We start from the raw sequence: 22157 nt of genomic DNA, 5'->3' as shown, positions 1-22157 counted from the left end.
TGTTTGGTAGCTGTGACTCACTGACTGACTAGCTGCCTTAACATCTTGCTTCATTGTCCTTTTCTCTTTATAAAGGTTTCCCCTCACCCCTCGCTGAGATGTCAAGATTCCAGATGTAAGCAAAGAGTTTTCCATCGCAGCGCATCACAGGGCCTGCAGGCTTGCCTTGAACCAAGATTCCAAATGAAGTGGGTGCTGGTAGACTGCTGAACACCTTGAGAGCAATGCTGACGGATGAAAGTGAAAGCCCAAGGCAGCCTGCCTTGTTATATGGCCTCCAAGTGAATGAAAGTTTAATTGGTAAGACATTTCGAGAAGTGCCTGTGCATGGTTCAGGAAGCAAATCTGAGTTCCTTGTGAAACAGGCAGACACGTGTCGGATTTTGCCAGTACTTGTGAATACAGAGGAAAAGGAAATGGGAATATTCTGAAGAAATTTTATCGAAACACACACCAGTGCCTGCCCAGTTTTAAAGGGACAGAATCCAGTAGCTATTGGAGAGGAACGGTACACTGGTGACTGTGTTCCTCACAAGAGCTCAAGAAGAGACAACAGCTGTCCTCCTTGTTTGACAAGGAAAGACACAATCACCGACCTCAGAACGCACGAACGGAGGCTTCAGCTCTCTGGTGCTTCCAGAGGGGTAACACTCATCCTGGTGAGCTGATACTCCTCGGCTCTTGCGCAGAAATGTTCAACACTTGACAGCACTGTGTTCCACATGTGAGGATTTTAGGAGCCTGGCTAGAGAGCCCATCTCCAGAAACACTCGGTTCCAGAGAGGCGGTGACACACAGACCCTGGGCAGGGAAGAAACCAGCAGCATTTAGAGCTGTGGATGTTCAAGGAATAGAACAGCAGTATTTAGTGCTGTGGATATTTAAGGCTTTTTGAGCTCATCTGTCTCCCTTTGACTCTCCCTAGGCAGGAAATTGCTAATTACCTTTCCATGGCAGGAGGAGTTCAGCTCCTCCAGGGCAGAGGAGTGAGAATTGGCCATAATTACAGGAGGAGCCCACAGAACCCTCTCTCCCTGGTGGTGGAGGGACTGAGCTGCAGCCGGCGTTTAAAGGCTGATTAGGAGAACTTCTTGCAGTCAGTGCTTACAGCTGCTTCTCAATTGCCCTTACCCTGGGAAAAATGAGATGCTGTCAGCATAGAACTTTAGAAAAAGAACAACAGAAATAAAATTATCTGTTTTCTTTTGACATTAAATCAATCTCAATTTAAACAATTATATTAACAATAAGATTTTTTTCCTAGCCCCTCTAGTGCTTCCTTTTGAATTTTACCCACAACCCATGGCTTGGAAAATTTGCTTTCAGACTGAGTGAACTATACATGCATTCAATAATGGCTTGAATGGGGGTGAGGGACATTGTTCCTAAAAAGAGCTATGTGAATATTTTAAGTTATGGAGCAGGAGGGGTGGTAACAAGAACAATAGAAGAACTAAATTATTGTTATTTTGTCTCTTCTAGACCTCAATGCTGTCATACATTTGCCCTTTCCCCTGAATCCAGATTTGTCTCCCTGATGGGCTCTTCGGGGGAGCTGTCTGAAGTAACACAATTATTGTGTCAAACTCTTATCTCAGACACTGAATAATGGAACTAGGCTTTGACTGACTGTCTCCTCTGATTGTTAATGAACTGTTTATTGCAATTAGCACCCGTGTTCTTTTAGCTGGGTCTGGTGGTGGAGTGTGTTTAGAAAGCTCCCAGAGGAAAGAGGAGACTGGTAAGAAGCAGATGGATTTTTAAAAAAAATTTAAAAAAGAAAGAAAATAAAAGAAAAAATAAACTGAACACAATGAATAAATTAATATAAGGAAGGATGGTAAAAAAGACAGAGAAGGAGTGAGAAGGAAAGGGAAAAATTTCAAGGACTAGAATTTGCAAGAATATTTCTATGGTGAATCACAGAATATCCTGAGTTGGAAGGGACCCACAAGGATCATCAAGTCCAACTCCTGTCCCTCCACAGGACAGCCCCAAAATTCACACCACGTGTCTAGGGGTGTTGTCCAATTGCTTCTTGAACACTGTCAGGCTATTTATGTAATTATATACTACATTATTTGTATAATTCCATTTATCCATTTATTTTATTTATGTGATTAAATATTATGTAATTTACAGTATTTGTGTACTATTTATGCAGATCTTAAAAGACTGATAAAAGTTCAGGAGCGACGCGGGCCCTTTCCTCTGGCTGCGATATAGCTCAGGGTGGTCCCATCACAGCCACGGTTGCACGGCCGGTCCTGCAGCCTTTGCTTAGCAGATCGCTCAGGTCAAGAGTGAACAGGAGAGGGCAGCATCGCTTCAAACTTACGGTGGGAGCCGCTAATGAGTTGAAGTGTTTGGGAAATTACACACGGACAAACAGATCATCATGGGTCACCAAGCAACAGATTGATGAAGGGACTTCGCCGGCAGGTACCTCATTTCCCATGTCTACATGGGAAGAGGAAAGAAGAAAAAGGGTTTTCAAAGTGCGATGTAGAGGCAGTGCGAGTGTGGTATCTCAGCAGTGCTTTTGGGTTGCCTCAGTTCAACTGCTGAGTGAAGAATCCAAGGCTCGGTGTTAGGCAGCATATACCTACCAACAGAGACTTCTAGCAGCTAATCTAGTTACATCATATCTCATCCAAAGACCATTGTATTCTTACAAGAGAAGGAAACTTATTTCAAATATGCACAAATGACACACAAAGGGTGGTAAGTACCCTGCCCAGTGTGCCACACGGCGTCCGGAGAGCACCTGGGTGGCTGATCAGTGCTAACCCCTGAGCCACATCAAGCATGTCCACTGCACGTGTGCAGGGCACTGTTTTAATGACACCTGGATTCCTGAGATGTCATCAGCAGACCAGAATTGCTGATTCAGCCTCAGCTGAAGGATCAATGCTCTGCTCCAGTGTGTTGTTTCGAATCCATTTATTTGGTTATATGAATACATGAGAACATCTTAAACCCTGGCAAAGTTACAGTAGTCTTGGTTACATCAGTGGAAACTCCAATGTGATGACTTTTAATGAAGGACAAAATTTGGCCTGTTAACTTCTATTTTTCTTCTCTGACAGCAGTTATTAGAGGCAGTTGTTGTTTAATGAACACCTCTGGGCAAGGGTTCTCTCTGATATACGACTTTTTAAAATTATGCAGTGTGCAAAATCACATGGCAGAGAAATTCCCCCACACAAAAAATAGCCATACCTATCAGTTGCAACCCCTGCTTCCTTTCTGCCACTATGTTATGCCTGCTTCAGTGAAGAGAGAGTAAATCTCTTTACAGCTGGTGGTTCTGCTAGTACATTACTAAATCTGTAGAGCCGTACAGGATTTGCTACACTGCACCCTTTACAAATCAGGCTCACAATCCAGAGAGGAAGACAACTGCCATTTCAAAAGAGGGTAATGATACATTGGTTCCAAGGGAGCTATTTTGTTCAATCATTTTGCAATATAGGTGAATCATAGAAATCTTTTTCATTTCATAGACAATGCTTTAATATCTCTGTTCTGTTCCTGGGGCATAGGATGAGAAAACTGGGTTTTCATTTACTGAAGTTTGATGGTTAGTATTTCACCATCCATGCAAATTAATTGTTTGATATCTCTGTGGAAATTATCAATAAAATACCAATTGTTAAAGAAGTCATCCTGGATACGACTGTGTGAGAAGTCTGCGAATGAGAACACCAAATACATATAAACCTACATAAACCACTGAACATCTGTTTGGACATGGACAGAATTATAGAAATACAGAGATAAATGACTGCCTGACCTTTTTATCCAAACAGACATTTCAAGTAACATTTTCTAATTGCAAAAGTATTTTTGATCCACTATTTTGTTACATGTGAAGTCGTATTGATTACACTTAGGGTTTTCAGGAAAATGTTGAAATGGAAGTGTTTTTGTTTTGGCAGTATTTAAAATTTTATCTTAAAATAACTTTTTTTCTTTCCATTATTTAATTTCAATAGCCATGCTAGAGTAAATGAACCATTATTACTGGCACATTATCATATAACTGAAGGATTGCATATGATTGAGGATAAACGGAATATGCCATTTTAACACATTTTCAGAATCAGGCTGCCAGATGCTCTTTAGTACTGAATGAAACCTCTTATCTTTTCTAGCCCAGTACGTAGGAGTGGCATTTGATGATTTAAAAGCAAGCTTCCATCAGTAGTCTCATCATGCAACAAAAACTAAAAATATTCTGAAAGAAACATTAAGCATTGAAATTTTCATACAAAAAGGGGGCTGAAACAATGCTATCTTGGATTTTCTGCTTTATGGTAATATTTTTGCTTTAAATATTTTGAATCAGAATGAGAAGTAATATTTCAGTGTCAGATTTCCCAGAAAACAGAAATTCCATACCTTGACCAACTATAATTACCAAATGAATGAGTAATCCATTTTCTCCCAGGCCCTCAGTTTTGTCAGCACTAAATTTACATGCAATCATTTTTTAAGGAGATACTGGAGGAAATGCATAAATGCCAAGAATGCTTGTTCAGGGAAATGACACACCATCCTTTTCCCAACATCTGGTTATTCATGAAGGACTGACAAATCTTCTTTTAGACTTATTAAGCATGAAGTTATCTATTCTGAGGGAATCTGTGATAAAAGCATTTTTTTCACTGTAGAGAAGTTTGAGCTGAAGTCTCGTACAGGCAGAGAAAGAGACTGGAGGAAGGAGAGCTGCCTTTGTTGGTCCATGGCTCAGCAGCATTAGCCGCCTTCCTCTCCAGGTCTCTATTTTTAGATGACCTCCAGTGCATTAGATCAAATGTATAAATTGGATGAGGTCAAACCGTCTCTCTCTGTGAATATGCAGCTCCCAGAGGTGTGGTGATGTCTGTGGAATTCAGCTGTCTGGTATTAACCTGAACCTTGTCAAAATCAGACTACAGCATCAGCCTTTCTATTAAATATGGGCCTAATAACCTTTTGACAATTGAAGTTAAATTCTTATTTAATTTACACTGATGGGGATGTAAAGGTATCAGTGGAGGGGTTTTTTGGTTTTACGTTGTTTCACTTACTGTCCTAGCAGCTCACTGCCATCATAAAAGGTCTTTGCAGCAAAAAGATTATCAACCCTGAAAACAGTAGAAACCGCATGATTTCTTCTTTTGTAGCACTTCAACTTATTCTAACCAGTGTCATTGGAGCAGATTTTTATATAATACAGCATACTTCTCTGGGTATAAGTGTGTGCTTATAAACAGAAACACACACGCACGCAATTGATAGTACAACATTTATTAACTAGTTATCCAGGCAATAGAATCAGTACACTTCAGCAGACCACGGAAACAAAGCCCAGTAAGTTCCCTTTTGCAAAGCATGAGCCCTCTTGGCTCTGCAGAGATCTGAGTGACTTGAATGTCGCGTGCCATTTGTGTAGCCCTCGTGCTGAGAAGAAAATTTCACCTCATAACTGTGTGGCACGAACTGGCAGCCCCGAGCTCTGCAAGATTTATGTGAGGCTGCTGGTGCTGTTGTGTCACTTGGTAACGTAGGACTGTGTCTGTGAGGGAACACTATGCAGTGTGGAGGCAAGCTGAGGAATTAAATGGGATGGGATTTGCATTAGAGCTTCACCAGAGTTAATCAGCTTTGTCCCTGAAATCTGGCTGCAACTTGCTGTATGGCTTCCTGCTCTGGTCAACAGAAACTCTTAAGACTACAACACGTAAAAATGCCTTGAAGAAATACAAGAGGAAAGGAAGCAATTATTCGAGTTCAGCTAGATAAGTGCCTAAGGGATCAACTCCCCATCTAAAAAGTGTATTGGCATTCTCAGCCTCATGACACGGATTCTGCAATGAAGAAAACCCACATATAGAATGAGGTCAAAAAGTTAGCTGTGAGTGTATTGTCTGGGCTTTAAATTTAACCTTGCCTTATGTCTAAACCCAGATGACTGAAGCATTCTGCTAAGTCTTTGTTGCTTGTGATTACATATATTTAAAAATATGTGGAAAGCTCTGTGGCTCCTTCTCTTCCAATGGAACTGGGGATTCATTTCAGCAAGTGGATATAAAGGTCACCAGTTACTTCTTGTGGTGAATTAATTTTACTGAGTATACCTCATTATTTATCCTGTATGCATCAAAAAGAACACCCAGCTTAGACTGAAATGTGTCTGGATTCACATTCACAGAGAGATGAGAATTGCCAGACTGGACTAGCCCACTGTCAGTCCACATGGTCCAGCAATCTGTCTTTGATAATAACTAGTACCAGATATTGTAAAGGAAAAAAACCTCTACCGAGCAATCACCCCAGTCATTAAAGTGTTTTACCCCAATCAGAGAGAAGTTGGTGCCCAAAGCATGAGGTCTTTTCCAAACATTTGCTAATCCGGCTGGAACATTATCAGTGTAAATGTCTGATTCTTTCCAGATCTTGCTTGCCTCTTCAGAGAAACGGCGTGGAAAAAAAGAACAGCTAAGATGAAGGAGAGGAAAGAAATTTCCAAAATGTGGGATATAAACAAAGAAGGTTTGGGGCAGAATGAAAAATAAACAGAGAGAGTGTCTGGAGGGGAGGATAGAATGAAAGAAAAATTCTGTCCTTTAAAAACAACACAGGCTTCCTTTATAGCTCACAAACCAGTGAGTCTTACCTTACAGGGAGCAGTTTGTGACTCATACCCTGTGTTGGAAGTCCAGCAGAGACCAGCAAGATGTCAAACTGAAATTCAGCTATCTCTGCAAACGTGCTGATCAAAGTTCTGGCCAAGACAACACAGCACACGCTGTGGATTGTGTCGACTCAGTGAAGTCAGAAGTGACCACAGAGGATCTGCGAGCCTAGACCCTCTGCCCCTAGTCCTGCACAATACGACAGCACAAGGGCTTGACATAGAAAAGGACGGGGCTTTTATCTGCTGTGTAGCTCAAGAGGGTGGAAGCAAAATCTCACTTCACTGATAGCGTAAGGGTTGAAAGCCACAATTGCACCAATGATAATAAGAGATCAGGACTAGCAAGATTTGTGCTTTCAAAGAACTAATAGAGAAAAATGTCTCGACCTCTTGCCCATGAAGACAGATAAAGCAGTAGGAAAAATATGCTCTAAATATGATTCACAAATCAGTCCAATGCGAACACCCTGCTTTGGAAGACATGAATAACAACTGCATTCTCAGGGACTCAGTGCACAGGGTGAGATGGAAAGTGAGATGTAAAAATCAAAAGACTTTACAGAATAAGAGAAGGTCAAACTCTGAAAGCCACAACCTCAAAGAAAACAGCGAAACTCACTTTCTAGGGTTCCAATATGGTGAGAGCTGCTTCCAGATCTCCTGAAAAAGTTTAAAGGCATAGCTAATTAAATTTTTAAAGATTATTTCTGTGCTGATAGATGGTAGCACTGACATTTTGCATTTATTATTTAAGATTGTTTTGCACTTGTAGAAACAGTAAGTGAGTGCATTTTGAAATTCTGATGGTAATTTGACATTCACAAATTTCTTGTCACCTGGCAAAGTCTGTTAAAATGTTACAAGCAATTATTTCAATCTTGTTGAAAATTAATCATACTTTAAAACATCGGTTCTGGAAATAAATTCTAAATGTTAATACTGATAAATTACTGTTGCAAATGGATCATTATGTAGAGGAAACATTTAGTTTAATTGGAGTTGTTCCTGAGCCACTCTACATTTATTACATGCTGCAAGAAGCTGAAAGCAAGTTCTGACCTTTTGAAGAAAAAACTACGGTGCTATTCTGGTTTTAGCCTGTATTGTCAAGGGAGAAAGGGAAATCAGATCAGAGTAGGTGCCTTGCTTGGATGTCAGTTTTTCATCCAGCAGGCAATTCCAACCAAACTGGACTGAGTGTTCACAGAGATAAAGTTTTGGCTAAGCAGGCCAAAATAAAGATTTTACTAGGGTTCTCCCATCATGAAAAGAGATAGCACAGAATCTGCAAGAGACTGAGACTCGGTCTGTTAAGGGACGAAGCCTCTCTGTGCGGGAGGCAGGACACTCAGGAACATCTTTATCCTGTTGCTTCTTTGAAAGAGAAGCACATCATACAAGGCTGGTAAAATGCACCTGTTAAGTCATTTTAACCTTTCCTTCCCTTGCACTGCCTTGGTCCTGGCTCTTTCCAAAGATAAAGTAGCTGCAAATGGGAAAAAAATGCTGCTATGCACTCTTTCTTCAACAAAACTCCTTGGAGAAGTCCTGTACTATGTTGGCAATGAAGATGGATATGAAAAAGAAAAGCTGGGTAAAGCTGACACATAACTGGAACATCTTTAGACTAGGAAGATCTACTATTGACACATAGTTCTTGCTGGAAACATGGTATAAAGGGAACTTAACACTCTGAAAGCCAAGCCCGAGACCTGTTTCACATTGGTTTGGAGCCTGTTTCTGTGAGACCTTGAGCATCCTCAGCATCAGTACTGTTTGGGCTGGAGGGCTCCCAGACCACTTTGAAAAGCCCAAAGCACCGTGCAGAACTGGGCCTGTCTCTCTGCCCTGCCCTGTGACTCCTCTGTGCCTCGGTACAGGCCTGAATCTCTACATTTTTGCAGGAGTTCCCAGCAAGCCAGGTGCAAAGACACACTAGAGGAGCCTTGTCCAAAGGGTACACTTCTGCTGCACAACATGCATTAGCCATATACGAAGACAGCAGCCTGTTGGGTAACAACTCTAACACAGTCTCTGAAAGCCAGCTTCTTCAGAAAAGACAAGGCTCTTAAAAAAATTCCTCGTGTCTTGTTTTCAAATGCCAGGATCTCCTGGAAGTGCTGTTCATTTCTACAAAGGTCCTAATTTCTTTGCTAACTCCAGGGGCACTGCTGTGCTCCCACGTGTTGTGTACAGCATAGCACCTGTGCCTCCAAAAGAAGGAACCGTCTCCTTACAGTCCACCGACTCCCCCCCATTCCCGACCACCCGGATGGCCAACATCACGGGGCAGCACTACTTGACCTGACTGTGTCTTTGATGGGGAAGCTTTTCTGCTAGAAAGCTGGTGAACAGCATGGACTGCTTCTACCCAGGCAACCACATTGCCCCGACAGTAAGAACGGATCTGGATTATGGATTATTTAACCCATTCTATACATATATATGGCTTCTGTGTCCCATACATGACGGAATGGACTAAGAACTTGAACTATTTCAGGCTACCACATAACCCTGACATGTTAACAACTTGGGCTGTTACTGAGCTGGGTTAGATCCAAATCCATGGATGAAGGTGAACAGGTTTTGTGTTCCATTACTGGCGCCAAACATTCTGTTTTCTTACTTGGCTCCCTTCATTACTGCGTTTTTCAAAGCTGTTAGAAAGCAGCCATTAGCACTTCATTCTGTATAGCTAATCTAATATAGGGACAAGTGAAGTGGGAGGAGGGAGAAGGTGGGCAGGAATTATTATCCAAATTAAGTGTTAAGCTTTGGCTTCTCCTCTCACCTTGGGTGAGGGTTACAAGGATTAGAGTGGAGAGAGGGAAAGGAACTTCTGTTTCTAGAGCATCACTATGAAAAGAGACACACTGGTAACTATGAGCAAAATGGAAAAAGTAAATACTGTCCATGAAGTAACACCATCGGGAAAACAAATGTTCTCAAAGAAAAATTTCAGAAACTGCATAATTCTCTGCAGCATGAAGCACTGAGAGCCAAGGTCTGGTTTTTTGGAAAAGTTCCTTTGCATCTGGATCCGCAACAGACTTGGAAGACGGAGAAGTCTAGGAGGGCTGTGGTTTGGAGTGCGCCAGCGCCCTCATTGCATCTTGTTCCATTTTCTTTGTAATAACAGCAGAAGTTTCATGTCTGACATAACAAGTCTCCTCTCCTCAGTCTCACCTGAGATGTTTCTCGCCACAGTCCAGACACTGAGGAAGTGTAACAAAGCAAAAGCAGAAGCTGGATATCGATCCCAATGTGAGACTCAAATCACATGTGGCACACACACTACTTCTGAAGATTTGCTGTAGCATCAGGCATTGCATGCTTCAAGCCCTGCTTTGCACTTCATGCATGAGAAAGAGCTCAACACAGATAGCAGCAGAAACTGGGGAAAAAAAATCACTATATACTAGCTTAATTCAACCCCTGAGCAGAAAACATTGTGGTGTATTATGATGACTTCATGTTCCAAACGCTGACACAACAGCTGTTAGTTATGTCAGACCATTGCACCATGTAGCATCCAGCTTGGAAAAGCAAAGCCAGTGCAGTGTCTTTATGTATAAAACATTAAAGAGTATCTCCCCTTTTGTGATCTATCTTAACCCTGGTGCCAGTAATGCTGCCTTAGAACTAGGAACACCTGCAGGTTTCCTTGGTTAAAAAGTCATTGACAAACTGCACCTATCTTACATTAATAAAGAATTTAAGTAAGCTTCTCTTGTCACTTTTCCTCCTCTTCTGTGGAGGAGTTTGCATGAACTGAAGTCAAAAGGCCTTTCTTGACACTGCCAGGAATAATCCCTGAATATAGTGGAAGGGTATTACAAACCAGAACAAATATATTTCAGTTACAAATTCCTGAGAACACCATCACCCACAGAGTGCAGAACAATTTTTGGGTTTAGGAAGTGATACATAATTTAAAAGTCATTCTCTTGGGGACTATAGGAGAAAAAATCTGCGGTTATTGCCTTCCAGATTCCTTTTTTTACCCAGTCTGGTGGTAAAACAAACATCTCTATGCCTTTGTTGACATGCTCAGTGCATTTGGCAACGTGCAAAATCCTTGCTATTTGGGTCAGGCAGGTGTCCTCAACAACAAGGCAACCCAACAAACCTTCCGAGATGGGCTGTGCTGGACTCCGTTTGCTCTGGTTCAGTGGACGTGGCTGTTTAGGACAACCTGCAGCTGTGGCCTCTGCAGGGAACTGGGTCACCTGGCTCAGCCTCCTCATCCTCTTCCTGACTGCTCAAGGTCAGACCCAGGAATCCACTGCCCACCACGTGGGGCATGTGGAGAGGCAGGAATCTTCACCAGCTCCCTGTCGCTCCTGCCTCCTGGCCCTGGCCCCAGAACTGGCTGATACTCGTTTGGCAATACAGCCCGATTTCATGCCTCCCTGCTAGACGTCACAGTAGAGAGACAGAAATACAAGTGGGCCATAAGAGCAAAACCTCTCTCTTCCCAAAATGTGAGCCTGTGCACAACAAGAGCCTCTGGTACATTTGTACGAGCTCACTGCATGAGTCAATTTGATGCCAATGCACAGCTCCCATTTAGCGCACACAAGATTTGCATCTCCCAGGTACCTCCCCTCCTCTCCCCTCCGGACACTGATTATGACAAGCAGAAAACAGGATTTTGATCCTTGGTCCCCTCGCACCAAGCCCTGCCCTCCTTTCCTTGCTTCAGTCTCCCTGGTTGCTTCTCTGTGTCACTGGTAGTTTGAGATTAGAAGCTCTTGTCTTGTTTGGCTGGTGCTTGCACCTCCTTTGAAGACGAATCTCATTTTACGGAGGTTCAAGAACTGAAAAAAAGTTTATCCTGGTTAGCAAGCTTGTTATCTTCAACACGCTAACTCAAGGCAGTTTAAAATTAATATGGCACATATATATGATGGAAACTCCCATATATATGACAGAAACTCTCTGTAGGCTTGGCAGTTGTATTTACAAAGCGCATCCTAGGCACTATGTGAATTCACCCTTTCTTTAAAATATAGAGAGTGGGATCCAAAGAGTAGATACATTTCCACATACAAAGACAGAAGACTGCAGCTTTTGTTAAGATCTCAGATGTGGAGATATAATTCTCACAAACTGGTGCGTGAATCAGCTGTTTTGTCTCTCCAATGTAACCTTGCATCGCACATTGTCCTCATCACTTGGGTAAAACATTTATTTGAGTGACAGACCTGTACATCTACTTAATAGCCACAAGATCCATATTGCCTTGCCTTTTCCTTGCTTTATCACATATGCCGCTATGCCAGCCCACTTGGATGGGCAACTGATTCATTTTAAGCATGTACATTGTAAGACCCTAAGTGTACTTTTGAAGCTGTACTTAAGCAACAGCGCACTTTAGGAGATATGAGGTGCAACCTGGGGAACAGCAGCTGTCAAAAACATCAAAACCAAACAAGCTCAGCCCATTTTTCTTGGTGGCAAAGGCATAGATGTTGAAATACATTCATATTTACATCAAAGTTGTATCAAACATTAGAATGCCTCAGTTTGCAGAATATGTAAGCAGCATTCAGCACACTTGATTTCTCTCACTGGCACTGTTGTACTGGCAGCCAGGCAAACCCTGACATACAAATGCTGTTTCTTTTCCTCTCCAGCACTCCACAGCTGCTGCATCTATGCAATTCTCTCTATGGTTTTTTTCATACCAGTGGAAAGCACCTCTGATTTCTCTCTCCAGAGGCAAGGCACAGCCATAACATCCCACAGATGTGCACAGTAAGGGGGAACTGAAGGAGTTTGGGAAGCGGCAGGTGAGGATGGTGGGAGACCAGGACCATGGAGCACCATTCCCATTCTGCCCACTACGACACCCCGAGCATTCTCACCAAACCCAGGGTGCAGCCCACCGAGTACAGGAGTGGACACTGTTCTATGCCGCGGTGCAGACGTGGCCAACACGCCCAAGAGGAGGCACCATGGGACGGGCTGGTCAGTCCCTGCTGTAATCCTGACAGGGACATACTAAAGCTAAAGAAGTGGATGGCGTGAAATATTGTCCTAATTATGTTAATAGGAGCATTGTCATTGTCTTCAGTGGAGCCAGGCTTTCTCCGCAGGCAACCTACCAGAAAATCCCAATACCCACTTGTATTTTCCTATTTCGGGATGAAAATTAGGTACAGCACATATTTCACCCACTGATGTATGGCTGTCACCGTGGAAACCCTGTTCAATAGAGTGTGAAAACTTTTACAGTATTGGCTGGGTTCATAGAGTGTTGAGCACCATTTTTTCCCATTAACTTCATTAAGGGTACCATCATTCAAAAATTAGGCTACCCACGTGTGTACAAATACCTGTAATTATACACATAGCTGCTACATGTGTCTCCTGAAACAAATCCTGTACTATATTTCTCAATTAAATTCTACTCTTCAAACATACCATGATGATATAACAAGAGCTTCTATACTTTTCCAGGCATATACTAATTATGTTTTCCATTACAACATCCTATTAGTAGATACTGCCCCATTTTGCAAATGGGCAAAGCAGGGTACATGTGAGTTGCAAACATCAAAACCGTGCAGCCAAGTCCTGGCAGATTTAGGAATGGAATCCGTGAGTCCTGACTCTTTAGTTCCCCTGCTCTGATCACCAGACAACACTCCCTTCCTCTGAAACAGGCTATTTTGATTGAAAACAGATGGCGTACATTTTTGGCACAATCTTTTAACTGCATTAAAATGCTCTGAATGAATATGTGTTTATATCATACCTATATATGTATACATGTATATACATGTAATCTACATCTATGCATACAGAAATAGGTATAAGTTAAGCATGTATTAACTTACATATATCATATGCAAATGTAATGGATATGCTGAAAGATACTTAAGTGTAGCTGGACAGCTGACATGCCTAAACGCATAAGCTGTATTCTTCGGTGGTATTGTAATTACACACTATGTATTCTCTCTCTCTAAGCAACAGACTTTACATTATTCATGGAGTATACACTTTGATGTAATGCACATATTAATGTTTTTTATCATTTCATGAAAAATTTTAGTGTAGTTTCAGTAAGAGATTAATCATATCCTTTTTCATTAGCTCCAGGACTAATCTCCATCCTAGCTGAACAACGCACTTAGCGGAAACTGCCTGTATTTGTAGTGTTTTTTTTCTGTAACTGAATTGTTATGTCTTAAATATCATGCTTATCTTTTGAATTCGCTCTTTCTGTCATAAGATTTGCCCCTGCATTAAGTCTTCTCTAAACAGTTTGCAACTAAGGACTGGCAAATCCTGTCCTGGACTTGCTGTCTGTCAGGATTAAGATCTTCCCACACATCATACCCTGGAGGAGATGACAGGGGCCAGTTTTTAATTATCCAATTATTTGCCTGCAGCCTTGGGTCGGGTAAAGATGGTCTGTCATACCAGCTGGCAAACAGCTCAGAAGATTTTTCCCATGGCTGGAAATCACCAGAACGGGCTCCTGTGCATCCCCAGCAAAGATGGGAGGGCAGGCCCTGAAAGCTACTCACATGGGATACATCCTAGTCACAACGTCCTTTCCACAAACTCCTTTTCCACAACCCCTTTCCATTGACTGTATTTCCATTTCTTTTATTGATCAACTGGATTTTCCCCTTCACTTACTGCAAAAGAGGTAAGGAAATAAGCCTTCAAATCCACCGTTCTACAGGAGGAGTTGAAAACAGCTCATTCCCCACGGGTGCTAATCCTTTGCATGTTGACTCCAGCTACCTCACGCCTCGTATGCGCAGAAAGTGAACGAGAACAGGAGAGTGAGATTAGAATTTGGGAATTCTATCATTGCAGAAAGGGGACCCTGAGCAAAAAATAGTTATTTTGGTCTGTGCTAATTCCTGCTGCACTGGCCTGTGAGTTTGCGATAGAAAAAGGAAATATTGCTGATACTCACTGCTCTTCAGTCTTTTTTGGTTCTAAATCTGCAGAACTCAGGAATCCGGAAATGCCTGCAGAAAGGTTTTGAGGAGGTCACAGAAACAGAACTATGCTACAGTGCTGCTTTATCTATGGATAAACAAAATATAGCCACTTCTAATAAAGAAAAAAAGAGTTTATTCTCTTTCAGAACTGTAGTTCAAAGTCCACAAAAAGTGACATTAGCATTTTCTGGTTTCACAAACAATGCAGTAATGTAATATTAAGATCTACGCAACTGGGCTTACAACATCAGCAATCAGCTGAGTTGTAAGGGCTAGCAGGAGAGTACCTTACCCGAGCTTTTATCTTGCATCGGATGGATTAGCATGTTTACATTTTCCTGTCTCTGTTATGCTACACAACTAATATTCTGGCACCATCTATTCTTAGGAAAGATTCTTTACGCTAATTTAGTCTGTATCGAAAGCTACAGTAAATATATGTACTCAGGATAGCTCTCCTGCAATTGAATACACTAAGCTGTTTTGCTTTATCTTTGCTAAATGTAATACAAATTTCCAAGTAGAAAAAGTGTTAAAAGAAAAGTCTGTTCTTGCAAACTATTCTGAGGAAACCAGGCCTATCTCATATCAATAAAAAAGTCTCCACGGTGACACTCTTGCCCTTTCTCTAGCCACTTTCTGCCAGGTGCGAGTCAGAGAAATGCGAAACAGCCTTAAAAGCTCCATATCTGATCAGAGGAAATTCTCCCAGCACAGGCTAGGCAGAGACTGCCAAAGGCTTTGTTCCAGTTCCCTTTTAATAAGTCATTGCGAAGGGAGCTTACTTAATTGTTCAGACTGCTCTATAGCATGAAGGCAACAGCCTGGACAAAATCTGCTCGATTCACCTCCTACAGTAGGCCAGTGCTGGGAGTATGACGAGGCTGCTTGAAGGCAACAAAGCCTGAGCTGTTCCTGGGCTGCTGGTTGCATGCAGTGCTGGATCTTCTGCCACCGGTTTCTGTGGGATTCAGACTACACCCTTGCCATTTAAAGTGCAGGTGGATTCTCTGGTAATAACCTACCTGACGTTTTTCACAAATACTGAACAGAGTCCAGACTCTGAAGAACAATCATGAGGAGAACATAACACGCAATACATACCCAATGCAGAAGCCTCTGCTCTCTACAGCACTTTTTCCCTTCTGTGATGTTCTGAAGTGTTTTTTTCATGTTCTGTCACTATCTCCCTATCTTTATCAGGGAGAACAGATACCCTATGATAAACGTGTGCGAGAAGCTAAGCCCCAGAACAACTCCATGATTAGCCTGAGACTACTTGGTGAACTGGCTGGAGATGGGAAGGCTGCCCAGCTCTCTCAGTAATCCACCCTTGGCCCCAATTCAGCAGAGCACTTAGGTACTTGTTTAACTTAAACAAGATACAGTGCTTTATTGTGAATCATAGACTTTTTTATGATTATCACTTTTACTGCAAGGTGAGGGAATTAAGCCTTAGGAAAAGCCTTGAAGTAAACGGGAGCAATAAATTCAACATCCTGAGGCTCTGCGCCCTGGGTCTGTCAGAGTCACCAACCAGCAGGAGGATGAGGTTCAGAGATGGTGGCCCAGCTCATTTCCTCCTCCTGTGGGAGACAGTGGTGAGATTAGCGACTGTAGGATTGCTACCGCGTAGAGCTGTGCTAGTCACAGCTGGTAGCTAATTATACATCCACTCACCACTTTCCTCATTGTTCGGTCAAGTAAGAAAACCTTCACTTTGTTGGAAATGCCAAAAGAAGAGCTAGTAACTGCTGATGTCTTCTTTTGAGAATGCACAACTACGGCTACTGCTCTTCATTGTAAAAATACGAATCTTTTCTTTATAACATCTTCAAATAAGCTTTTTTCATTACCTTTGTGGAAACCCAGTTTTCACAGCCTCTGAAATGAAAATATTCTCTTCAGGAGAGAGCCAAGAAATTGATCGCAGCGAAGGCTGGACTCCAGGTGATGAATCTCGGTGGACCTTGCTTCCTCCTGAGGCACCGCACATGGAAATTGCCAGTCTTCTGGGCACACTGTGCTGGTCTCCCTGTCTGAGGAAGAAAAGGTTTGAGATACAGATGTATTACGATTCATGTTTCTCAAATGAAGTTTTACGAACATTGCATTTTAAGTGATTATTTTAATTCACTTACTGTGTGCTTTGGCATAGCTTGGGGATGTTAAGGGGGGGCAGCAACACCTCTGTTGTTAAGGCCAAAGCTGGCTTCTGTTACAGCACCCTATTTCCATCCCTTCAGCATAACTTTGGCTTGGAAAGCTGGTTGAGTCTGAAGCTTGCCAGGTGTATTTTAGTCGCTTCTGCAAAAACTAAGGAAAATCAGCCAAATAACTTTCAAGTTACGGGTTATTAAAACTTACTCTGATTGGAAATATTTACTTTTCATTAGTATTTTTAGTTCTTGTGTTCAGTTTGATTGAGTTGAACTAACACAATCCATAGCTACACTCCTGCCTTAAGAAAATTTCACTGTAACTTAAACTTCTTGTCAGCTGAATGACTGTGACTGCAGAGCAATGTCCCCTTCCTGACCCATCATGAGAGGTTATTGTCCCCAACCCTGTCTCTGATCCTTGTTTGTGCCCATCTGCTGGAGACTGTCCCTCCTTTTGATGTCTTGAGAGGACTAAGTGAGCGCCAACTTATTTCAGCCAAGGTGAACCGGGTTACTTTAAACAGCTACATAGTGATTCATCGCCAACCTCGCTCTTTTGCACAGATGCAGGTAGGGAGCCCTCGTGCCAGCAAATCTGCTCTCACATCCCTAAGAAATGTTACTTTCACCAAGGGAGCACTATTAACAAAATGATGCTGTACCAGCGGCCAGCAGCTCCTGCCACAAGTACAATTATTTCCAGTGCATGGGCCTTGCTATCCACGCACGAGGATCCGAGCCAGGGTTATGTTCACACTTTTGATTAAACTAGTAGAAATATTTGTCTTTCTCTACCTCAAAAAATACTTGGAATCACACTTCTAACCTTTCCATATAATTAAATCCTCTTAAATTGGGCACTGACAGTTTACAAAGAAAAATGGTTGACATTGTGCAAAGATATAAACCACTCTCATTACTCATAAATCTGAGTCCAAACAGTTTTGTTTGTTTCAGAAGGAATTATGAGTTCACTTATGTTCTTGCTGAGATCAAGGAGGCTTTTTTGGCATTGGCTTGAGTGGGATGATGACTGAACACTACATAACGCTTTGAAATCGTCTTCCATTGCCCATTTCTCTTCAAGATTTTCTTCCCTTCAGGAGGTGACCTAAAGTCACCTGCTGAGTGGCAAGAGGTCTTTATTTACAACAAATGCTTTCCACAATCCTCTCAAATTTTACAGAGCACTTCATTTTTCAATTAGTTTCCACCGCAGAATGAACCAATCCACAAAGTGCAGTACTGGCAAATAATAAAGGTGCTGGTTTCTTGTCATTGTTAGTGCACTAATGCCATCACCTGCTTGAAATGTGACAACTGATTGCAAATTTAATCCATGAAGAGAGAAATGGGGCTTGATGCCTCCCCATCTAAATAAAAGTAAGCAAACAAACTCAAAATGCAATTGTTGATAAGCCACGGTTTTGTAATCTCAATCCGCAAACCATGATGGGGGTGTCTCTTTACATTAAGTGTCCTATCTCTGATTAAACTGCTCACTGCTGCCTGAATTGCAACTGTCATCATTGTTGGTATCTATTTTCCCAGTGAAATACACATTTTAGAGGCCTGTTGCTGTTTTCAGTTTTTAAGTTAAAAATAAATAACACATAAAATAGAGGCACCGCTGTTTTCAATATATCAATGTTCTTTCAATTAAAATCCAAATAGACCAAGATACTATTTTAAAACAAAAACTGGACTGGTGAGATTTCTAATCTGAAAACTCCACAGCCTTGGGGAAATTGAGATCAGTGTGTGATCTCTCGCACTTCCTTTTGTAATGAGCTGGACACTCTGAACCCTTTTCTGACGTAAAGCTAATCCAGCTCAGTCCACCCTGGGATCACATTCCAAATTATGCTTCTTGCTGGGCTTGTTTTCATCTAAGTGCAGAATTTGCTGGTTTTTACAAAGAAGATTTTTTTTCCCCCTCTCCTTCTTCACAAGCTTCCCTCCCACTCCCTTGCCAAATTCGCTGTCCCTGGCTTCCCTGTCCTAAATCACTCTTCCTTCCCATATGATCTCCAAATTAATCATCACTCTCCCTCCCTCTCTCCTCTCAATTCCATTTTGCTCACTTCATCCTGTTTAATTCCCCTGTCAAAGATCTCTTAATCACAAGTTTCCTCATACCTCGTCTCCTCCATCATTGTTCCTTATACGACAGCAGCAGCTCATTGCAGTTATTAAAATAACTTTCACAGTTAGGTCCTCATTGCATTCATCTCTGACTATACCCTTTTTAAAAAAAATCCATGATACAGTATTGGGTGTTCACCAGAAGAAGAGGTACTAGTTTTAGAGGAACAGATATCAAAAGCCTTGATTATGATCAGTAGAAACTACGAAACATTGCAAGGAACGTGGGTTTAGAAGCAGCTCTCATGATGAGCTATTGCAATTGCAAGATGAGCAACACTAGTTTTGTGCAGGCACCAGCCAATTAATGTAGATGTATCCACTTTTCTTTTGAATCAATGGCTTTCCTTGTCATGCCTTGTGTGGCAGTGGCAGAAATTTGCATCCATCGAGTTTCACAAATAAATACACAGTCTTCTTGAGAACTCTTCAGTTTGAAAAGCCACTTGACCTGAGGAAGAGTTTTACCTCATTAAATAGCTTAACCTAAAGGACTGAAGTATATTGAGGAGAGTTCAACTTTTGAAAGTGGCATAACAAGGGTAATAGATTTGGGAGACAGTGGAAGAAAACTTCAGCGTAGACAGAGGAATCCACAGGAGAAAACCAGACTACGGAGGGACTAAAGGCTTGAAAAGTTGCAAACATTATAGACTATAAAAGCAAGAGAGAAAGGAAAATAAAAGAACAGTCCTAGATTTATGTTACTGAAGAAAGGGAAGTAAAATAATCTCAGATTGCTACACATATGCTAATCAAGCTTCACAGCATCCCTAGGAGCTTTGGCAGACTTGGTCCCACTTTTACAGGAAAAAATGACATATTGAGAGATAAACAGCATTGTCAGAGTGCAAACAAGGTCCTGTTTGGAGGCCAGCATGAGATGTGATTTTGGTCAGTTCCTAGCAAGATCCAAAAAAATAGCAATTTCATGCAGTTATAAATGTAATTTCATTGCTTCCTCTCCTTTAATCACAGAGCACAGAACCCCATAACACTTCATGTTTTCATAGAAAATTGTATCATGGTGGCCACGTTCTCACTAGTTTTACATGAAGACTAAAACCAGGGGAATGAGGCTGATACAGAACCAGTGAAGTGAGATCAGTATGATGCAATTTGTCCCTGAGGTAAAATTAGTCAGTTCAGCCATTCACAGAAAATCATTAAGACTACAAATAAGACTCCAAAGACCACTAAAAGAAGCACGAGGGGAGGGAAGAGAAGAATAATTCCATATTTACAGTATCTATATATGCATACACATTCATGATCATTGTTTTGGGATTAGGTAAATAATAAGCATCAATTTTGCCAGGTACCATTTAGTGCTTGTACTTGGACTTGTCTGTAGACCTCACAGGAGGTCTTGGCAAGGCAGTTAGAGAGGAAAAGAATACTAGATTTACAAGTCTTTAAAAACATTAAATTGTGTTACTAAATGCATTATTATAGCTACTGAGACTAATTAAGTTCTGTGACAGTCATCAGGTTCAGTGAAGAGACCTTTCTGTCCACTAGGACTACGTTTGCCCCAGTGGTAAGATTTCCGTGATGCTACAATGCTACAGATACTGGGACAAGTTCTGCTCGCTTCACACATGCAAGTCTTCAGTGTCATCATGGTGTCAACCAACATGCACTCCGTCTGTAGTTATCTGCAGTCTCTTGTAAGTTATCTCTATAGTTCAGACGACAGCTGTAGGACCCCTTCCCAACTGGTACCATCATGTGTCTAAACACACATTCTCTAAACCGGGTGCCAGTACTGTTTTCGCCAAGTACTGCCCAAATTTTCCTTGGGATATGAACTGCTCTGTCAGTACAAACTACATGTGCCTACAAAGTGAGGTTATGGAGAGCATAAAATCCTGAATGCAAAGTTTTGTCAGCACATAAAGGCCACTCTTGAGTCCTTGTGCCTAAGCATATAATAGATCTACCAGTCACAAACATTTATTCAGCTGTAGGGGAAGTGCAGGATCCCTCTTGATTTGGGTGTCAATCTCCCAAGCAGCAAGTGACAGGATGACAGGAAACAGCCTCAAATTGTGCCAGGGGAGGTTTAGATTGGATATTAGGAAGAATTTCTTCACAGACAGGGTTGTCAGGCATTGGAACAGGCTGCCCAGGGAAGTGGTCGAGTCACCATCCCTGGAGGTGTTTAAAAGACACGTAGATGTGATACTTCGGGACATGGCTTAGTGGCGGACTTGGCAGTGCAAGGTTAATGGTTGGTCTCAATCATCTCAAGGGTCTTTTCCAACCTAAATTATTCTATGACTTTAGAAATGGTTTGTATGCCAAAGGCAGGTATCTGTAATATTTCACCCCAAACAACAAATCTCATGTCCCTGGAGAGAAAAGGCTGTTTACTCTATTATACGAACATTAAGCATTGCAACACTCAACATACATGTTGTTAATACATAAACTATATTGTTTCAACCATATCCTCCTCATTCCCCATTATCCCCTGTGTTGCTATCAGCTTGCTTAATTTTTTCTAAGATATAAATTCCTTATTATCATTAGTTACTTTTTCAGTACCATAAACATTTGTAAAGCTCAGCAATAAGAAACAAATATAATTGATATTATTAAAATAAGAAAGGGGTGAAACAACACAACATAATTATGAAAGATACTGGGGTATGTTTACACAACTCGGGTGTATTTTTAGAACAGTCTGTCTTAGTGACAGAACATACAAGAGGGAAGGAATTTCTGAGTGTTACACTAAGATCTTTTGTTGGTTTTCCAAATATTCTGGACCAAAGTCTCTCTTGCAGCCTCTTATAAAACAGAGAAAATATTTTTCCATCGGAGAATTACTCATCTGGTACATAGATAATTCCCAGCAAATAAAAATGCCGCTAATCATTGTTGGCATTACCTGTTCCTCACAGCTTCTGTGACAGGACAGCTGACTATAGCCCAGTGGGCGTATCACCAGTTGCCATGGGGTTTACCTATATATTCTTGGACAGGCTATCGAATGAGTAGAGAACAAATAATTCCCGGGGATTTTTGTGTTCAACTGCAGCTTGCATAGCATGGTTTTAATAGAAAAATGTGTCGTGTGCCTCTCAGAGCCTCACTGAGCTGAAAGCATGCTGAAAAGAACTGGCCTGATGTGCAACTTCTGTCAAGTGGTGCTGACAGGAACAAGGGTTCAGCTTTAAAACCAGAAAT

The sequence above is a fragment of the Caloenas nicobarica genome, chromosome 3, assembly GCF_036013445.1.
Source record: "Caloenas nicobarica isolate bCalNic1 chromosome 3, bCalNic1.hap1, whole genome shotgun sequence".
Lineage (NCBI taxonomy): Eukaryota > Metazoa > Chordata > Aves > Columbiformes > Columbidae > Caloenas > Caloenas nicobarica.
The sequence above is the reverse complement of the archived record's forward strand: the minus strand, read 5'-3'. Positions refer to the sequence as shown.